General features: G+C 44.4%; 2 long non-coding RNA genes across 2 annotated transcripts in view; one reads left to right on the forward strand and one right to left on the reverse strand.

The window, feature by feature from the left end:
• Positions 1 to 1,278: 1,278 nt before the first annotated feature.
• Positions 1,279 to 7,486, forward strand: part of LOC120880219 — an 8,966-nt gene continuing 2,758 nt past the window's right edge. Inside the window, exon 1 of the long non-coding RNA XR_005724984.1 lies at positions 1,279 to 1,411. This is a non-coding gene — a long non-coding RNA (uncharacterized LOC120880219). The remainder of the gene's footprint in view (positions 1,412 to 7,486) is intronic.
• Positions 6,312 to 7,486, reverse strand: part of LOC120880212 — a 15,861-nt gene continuing 14,686 nt past the window's right edge. Inside the window, exon 4 of the long non-coding RNA XR_005724980.1 lies at positions 6,312 to 6,497. This is a non-coding gene — a long non-coding RNA (uncharacterized LOC120880212). The remainder of the gene's footprint in view (positions 6,498 to 7,486) is intronic.

The following is a 7,486-nucleotide window of genomic DNA, read 5'->3' on the forward strand; positions in this document are numbered from 1 at the left end:
GCGCCGGCTGCCGGCGGGAGGCCGCGGCCGCGGGCCCGGGCCCTTCTCGGCGCGTCTCCCGCGGCCCCCGGCGGCCGGCGGCGCGCGGGTCTCTACGGGCGGCCTGGCCACTGTCGGCGAGGCCGAGGGCCTTGCTCCCGGGGGGCCGTCCGGGCAGGACCTCGCAGCGCCCGCCACAAGGGCGGTCAGCGAGCAGCGTCCGCTAGGGGCGGCCGCCAGCCGGACGGCTCTGACGGGCGTGAGGAGGACTCGGGCGCGTCTCAGCGGCGGCGGCGGCCTCGCTCAGTCGGGTCCCACCCTGCGTGTCCCCACGGACCGCGCGAGTGGGACACGGCGGAGCCACGGAGCGGAGCTGAGCATCCAAGTTGTGAGAAATTACTGGGAATTAGAGGGACAAAGATGAGGAGAAAGATCCAAAAGCCAGGTGGTAAGAAAAGAAGGAATGCTTATGGAAGTATTTTCAAAAAGGTAGCCTAAAAATGGTACGGTATAAATTATATTATCAAGGAGAAAGAGGGTGTGTGTGTGTGTGTGTGTGTGTGTGTGTGTGTGTATGCGGCCATGTCTGACTCTGTTGCAGCCCCATGGACAATAACCTGCCAAGCTCCTCTAGGCAGGAATACTGAGCTGGTTGCCATTTCCTTCTCCAGGGGATCTTCCTGGTCCCAGGATTGAGCTCCTTACATCTCTTGTGTCTCCTGCATTGGTAGGTGGGTTCTTTACCAGTTGAGCCACCAGAGACCCACGTGTGTGTGTGTGTGCGTGCACGTGTGTGTATGTGTACGCATGCATGTGTGTATGTGCGTGTGTATGTGCGTGCGTGTGTGTGCATGTGCTTACGTGTGTGCGTGCGTTTGTGCGCGTGTGTGTGCGCGTGTGTGCACGTGTGCGTGCGTGCGTGCGTGTGTGTGTGTGTATTCCGTATCTTCTTTATCCATTCATCTGTTGATGGACACTTGGGTTGCTTTCATATCTTGGCTATTTTAAATATGCTGCAACAAATGTAGGGGTGCATATATCTCTTCAAATTCGCATTTTTGTTGCGTTTGGAGTCTCAACAGTGGGATTGCTGGACTGTCGGGCGGCTCTAGTTTATTTTTTGAGGAACCTCTGTCCTGTTTTCCATAGTGGCTCCCCCAACTTACATTCCTACCACTCAATCCTAAAGGAAATCAATCCTGAATATTCATTGGAAGGACTGTGCTGAAGCTGAAGCTCCAGTGTTTTGGCCGCTGATGCAAAAAGCCGACTCTGGGAAAGACTGAAGGCAGGAGGAGAAGGGGACGACAGAGGACGAGGTGGATGGCATCACCGACTCAATGGACATGAGCTTGAGCAAGCTTCCAGAGACGGTGGACAGGGCTGGCTGGCATGCTGCAGTCCGTGGGGTCTCAGAGTTGGACACGACTGAGTGAGTGAACACCAGCCAACAATGGACAGGCGTTCCTTTTTCTCCACATCCTCACCAACACCTGCCGTTTTTTGTCTTCTTAGTAACAGCCATTCTAGAAGGTGTGAGGTAGTAATATCTCATCATGTTTTGACTGCATTTCCCTGATAATCAGTGAAGTCGAGCATTGCATTTCCTGATAATCTGTGGAGTCGAGCATTGCATTTCCTGATAATCAGTGGAGTCGAGCATTGCATTTCCTGATAATCTGTGGAGTCGAGCATTTTAAAATGTGCCTGTTTGTCATCTGTATGTCTTCTTCAGAAAAAATGTCTGTTCAGGTCCTTCGCCCATTTCTTAATAAAAATTTTTTTTAAGTTAAGTTGTATCAGTTCTTTCGGGCTTCCCAGGTGGCTCAGTTTTAAAGAATCTTCCTGCCAAGCAGGAGATGCAGGTTCAGTCCCTGAGTTGGGAAGATGCTCTGGAGAAGACAGTGCGTACCCACTCCAGTATTCTTGCCTGGGAAATCCCATGGACAGAAGGGCCTGGCAGACTACAGTGTATGGGGTCCCAAAAGAGTCGGACGTGACTTTGAAGCTAAACAGCAACAACAGATCAGCTTATATATAAAGATTCTGGGTGCTAACCCCTTACCAAGCATGTGATATGCAAACGTATTGTCACACTCAGCAGCTTGCCTTTTCATTTTGTTACTGATTTCCTTTGCTATGTAGAAGCCTATAATTTGATATATAATTCATTTGTTTATTTTTGCTTTTGTCAACCTTCCTGAGGACACAGATTCGAAAAGATATTACTAAGAATGATTTCAAAGAATTTACTGCTTATGTTTTTTCTAGGAGTTTTAGGGTTTCCAGCCTTGTATTCAAGTCTTTAATCCATTTTGAATTTGTTTTTGTATAAGGTATGAGACAGTGGTGCCCAAAGTCGTGTCTGACTCTTCATGACCCCATGGACACCAGGCTCCTCCGTCCATGGGATTTTCTAGGCAAGCGTACTGGAGTGGGTTGCCGTTTCCTTCTCCAATATATTTAGTTAGGAGACTGCCTTTCCCCCATTGTATAAACCATAAGTGCTTGGGCTCATTTCTAGACTCCCTGTTCTGTTCGTTTTTCTGTCAGAACCATACTGTTTTGATTATTATGGCTCTGTAATACAGTTTGACAGAGAAGGCAATGGCACCCCACTCCAGTACTCTTGCCTGGAAAATCCCACGGATGGAGAAGCCTGGTGGGCTGCATTCCATGGGGCTACCAAGAGTCAGACACGACTGAGCGACTTCACTTTCACTTCTCACTTGCCTGCATTGGAGAAGGAAATGGCAACCCACTCCAGTGTTCTTGCCTGGAGAATCCTAGGGACTGGGGAGCCTGGTGGGCTGCCGTCTGTGGGGTCACACAGAGTCGGACATGACTGAAGTGACCTAGCAGCAGCCACAGCAGCAATGCAGTTTGAATTCAGGGAGTCTGATGCCTCTAGTTTTGTTTTTCTTTCTCAAGATTACTTTGGCCATTGAGGGTCTTTGGTGATTTCATTACAAATTTAAGGATTATTTGTTTCAGTTCTGCAGAAAAATGGTGTTGGTGTTTTGATAGGGATTGCATTAAATATACAGATTGCTTTGGGGAGTAAGGCCATTTTACCAACATTCATTCTTCCAACCATGAGCATGGTACATCTTTCCATTTACTTGTGCTCTCTTTAGTTTCTTTCATCAGTATCTTTGTTTTCAGAGTACAGGGCTTTTACCTCCTTTACTAAAGTTTTTCCTTGGAATTTTATTCTTTCTGATGTAATTGCAAATGGAATTCAGTTTAATTTCTCTCTCTGATAGATTGTTGTTAATATAGAAATGCAGCAGATTTCTGTGTATTAATTTGTATCCTGCATCTTTACTGAATTCATTTATTATTTAGAACAGTTTTTTGTTTTCTTTTTGGTTTTCTCTTTAGAACAGTTTTCGGTTTTTGGTGGAGTCTTTAGGGTTTTCTATATACAGTATCATATAACCTGCCGATAGTGGCAGCTTTACTTTTGCCTTTCCAGTTTGATTGCCTTTTATTTTAATGCCTCTTATTTCTTTCTTGGTTTATTGCTGACTGATTGCTCTGACTGGGACTTCCGGTACTGTGTTGGATACACGTGGCAACAATGGGCACCCTTGTCTTGTTCCTGATCTCAGAAAAGGCTGCAGCCCCAGGCCATTGCGTGTGACGTCATCTGCGGATCTGCAGCCCCTCGCCGCTGAATGTGATGTCATCTGTGGGCTTGTCACATATGGCCTTTCTTACGTCGAGCTATGTTCCTTCTCTACTCACTTTGTTGAGAGCTTTTATCGTAAATGGTTGCTGAGTTTTTCTATGATTTTTCTGTATCTGTTGGGACAATCAAACAAGCTTCATCTTTGGTTTTGTTAATGCGGTGCATCATGGTGACTGCTTTGTGGATGTCGCACTATCCTCGCACTCCTGGGACAAATCCCGCTTGATCGTGGGATATGAGCCTTTAATGTGCTGTTGATTTTTGTTTGCTGATATTTTGCTCAGTATATTTGCATCTATGTTCATCAAGGATATTGAACTTTAATTTTCTTTTCTTGTAGTAGCTTTGTCTTGCTTTTGGTTTTAGGGTAAGGCTAGTCTCATACAATCAGTTTGGTAATGCTAGCCTCATACAATCACTTCTTCATATTTTGGAAATAGTTTGAGAATGATAGGTATTAAATGTTCTTTAAATGTTTGGTTGAATACAACTGTAATGCCATCTGGTTCGTTGTTTCTTGGGAGTTTTTTTTTTACTACTGCTTTGATTTTGCTACTAGTAATTTATCTATTAGATGTTCTATTTTTCTTGATTCTTTTTTATTTTTATTTTTTCTTAATACATATTTTATTGAAGTATATTTGACTTACAACGTTTCAGGTGCACAGCAGGTGATTCAGTTATACAAATACACATGATTACTTTTGAGGTTATTTTCCATTTCAGAATATTAAAAGATATTGACCTTGGTTCTTTGTGCTATACAGTAAACTTTTGTTGCTTGTTGCATATCTATTTCTTTAAAATTAGAAATCTAGCATTCTATTCATACTAAGTCAAACAAGTGGATTCAAAATGTCATAAATTTAGTTAGGCAAAAATTCATAAGTCCTCTAAAATATGTATATTATACACACATTCTAGCTATCTGTCTATACAAAAGCTTTTCTACTCTGCTTGATAAAGCCTTGAGAAAGAACATCAAGGGAAAAAAGAAGAGATGGAGAAACTGGAAAACATAAACTAAATGAAATGTGAGCACTGAATAGGAAATGGAAAAAGTCAAACAGACTAGATAAAGTAGAAATTCAGCATAGAGTCTGCTAAATAAATCATATAAACATGACTGCTCATTAGAAACGTATCTGGAGCTTTGGAGAAAAAAGGCAATACCTGGGCGTTTGTATTTTTCAAAAAATTCTGAGATAATGCTGATATGCATCTGGATTTTCAAAAGTGATTACACTTTTTTAAAAATTAAATGGTAGAATTCTATTATTTCTCTGTTGACCAATCGTGATACAGTGTTACTAATAGTTACATAATCACAAAAGATGTTTACTTTAACAATTAATAGCCAGGCAAAAAATAAAAGATAATTACAATTGTAAGCCTTAATGGGAACATGATTAACTTAACAATATAAAATAATTACACACTATTTGGGGGTCAAACAGAGTGATGTGGTAAGTGCATACACACTCATGCTTTCATCCACTCAGCCAGTCTATGAGTTTTGGTTCGTGCATTTAATCCATTTACATTTGAGATAATTATTGATATGTATGGTCTTATTGCAGCCATGAAATCAAGAGACGCTTACTCCTTGGAAGAAAAGTTATGACCAACCTAGATAGTATATTCAGAAGCAGAGACATTACTTTGCCAACTAAGGTCCGTGTAGTCAAGGCTATGGTTTTTCCTGTGGTCATGTATGGATGTGAGAGTTGGGCTGTGAAGAAGGCTGAGCGCCAAAGAATTGATGCTTTTGAACTGTGGTGTTGGAGAAGACTCTTGAGAGTCCCTTGGATTGCAAGGAGATCCAACCAGTCCATTCTGAAGGAGATCAGCCCTGGGATTTCTTTGGAAGGAATGATGCTAAAGCTGAAACTCCAGTACTTTGGCCACCTCATGCGAAGAGTTCACTCATTGGAAAAGACTTTGATGCTGGGAGGGATTGGGGGCAGGAGGAGAAGGGGACGACAGAGGATGAGATGGCTGGATGGCATCACTGACTCGATGGATGTGAGTTTGAGTGAACTCCGGGAGCTGGTGATGGACAGGGAGGCCTGGCGTGCTGCGATTCATGGGGTCGCAAAGAGTTGGACACGACTGAGCGACTGAACTGAACTGAACTGAACTGATTACCATTTTCTTAATTGTTTTGGGTTTATTTTCTGTATATCTTTTTCTTCTCTCGTGTTTCCTGCCTAGAGAAATTCCTTTAGCATTTGTTGTAAAGCTGCTTTGGTGGTGCTAAATTCTCTTCACTTTTGCTTGTCTGGAAAGCTTTTGATTTCTCCATCAAATCTGAAGGAGAGTCTTGCTGGGTAGAGTATTCTTGGTAGGTTTTTCCCTTTATCACTGAAATATATTGTGCCATTTGCTTCTGGGTTGTAGAGTTTCTGTTGAGACCCTGATGGAAGCTCCTTTGTATGTTATTTGCTGTTTTTCTCTTGCTGCTTTTAATATTTTATCTTGGTTTTTAATTTTTGTCGGTTTGCTTACTGTGAGTCTCAGTGTGTTCCTTTGGGTTTATCCTTCCTGGACTCTCTGTGTTTCCTGCACTTGGTTGATTATTTCCTTTCCCATGTTTGGGGGGGGGGGGTTCAGCTATTATCTCTTTAAATGCTTTCTCAGGTCCTTTCTCCCTCTTTTCTCCTTCTGAGACCCCTGTATTGCAAATGGTGTGTTTCATGCTGTCCCAGAGGTCTCCTGGGCTGTTTTCACGCATTCTCACCCTTTTTTATTTCTATATCCTGTTCTCTGGCAGTGATTTCCACCACTCTGTCCCCCAGGTCATCTATCTGTTTCTCTGCCTCCGCTGTCCCGCTGATCCGTCATCTATCTGTTTCTCTGCCTCCGCTGTCCCGCTGATCCGTCATCTATCTGTTTCTCTGCCTCCACTGTCCCGCTGATCCGTCCCCTGCGTTATCCGTCTCTGTTTGCTTGCTCTGTGCTTCTTGCAGGTCTCAGCAGACAGTCCTTGCATCTTCTCCACTGTTTTCTTGAGATCGGGGTCATCTTCATTATCATTATTCTGAATTCTTTTTCTGAAAGCTGCCTGTCTCCGCTTCATTTAGTTGTTTTTCTGGGGTTTTATCTTGTCCCCTCATCTGGGACATAACTTTCTGCTTTTTCATTCTGATTAACTTTCTGTAATGTGATTTTTGTAATGTGATTTCTAGCTGTTATGGGGTTGTGTTTCTTCTTGCTTCATCTGTCTTGCCCTCTGGTGGAGGAAGCTAAGAGGCTTGTGTAAGCTTCCTGATGGGAGGGACTGGCTGGGAAAAGCTGAGTTGTGCTCTGGTGCACAGAACCTTGCTCAGTTCAGTTCAGTTCAGTTCAGTGGCTCAGTCGTGTCCGACTCTTTGCGACCCCATGAATCGCAGAACGCCAGGCCTCCCTGTCCATCACCAACTCCCGGAGTTCACTCAGACTCACGTCCATCGAGTCAGTGATGCCATCCAGCCATCTCATCCTCTGTCGTCCCCGTCTCCTCGTGCCCCTAATCCCTCCCAGCATCAGAGTCTTTTCCAATGAATCAACTCTTCGCATGAGGTGGCCAAAGCACTGGAGCTTCAGCTTGCTCAGAAAGGCTTTAATTCAATTATCTGCTGTTAGGTGGGGTTGCAACCCTCCCTGTCAGTTGTGTGGCCTGTGCAGACCCAGCCCTATGGGCTCTACAGTAGGGTTAATGCTGGCCTCTAAGAGGGCTTACACTAAGGTGGGGCTTCCGGGACTGCAGCTGCCAGCGCCCCAGCCCTGCGGGGAGCCCCTGCTGATCCAGGCCTCCACGGGAGACCCTCCAGC

The sequence above is a fragment of the Oryx dammah genome, unplaced genomic scaffold, assembly GCF_014754425.2.
Source record: "Oryx dammah isolate SB20612 unplaced genomic scaffold, SCBI_Odam_1.1 HiC_scaffold_2, whole genome shotgun sequence".
Classification (NCBI taxonomy): Eukaryota; Metazoa; Chordata; class Mammalia; order Artiodactyla; family Bovidae; genus Oryx; species Oryx dammah.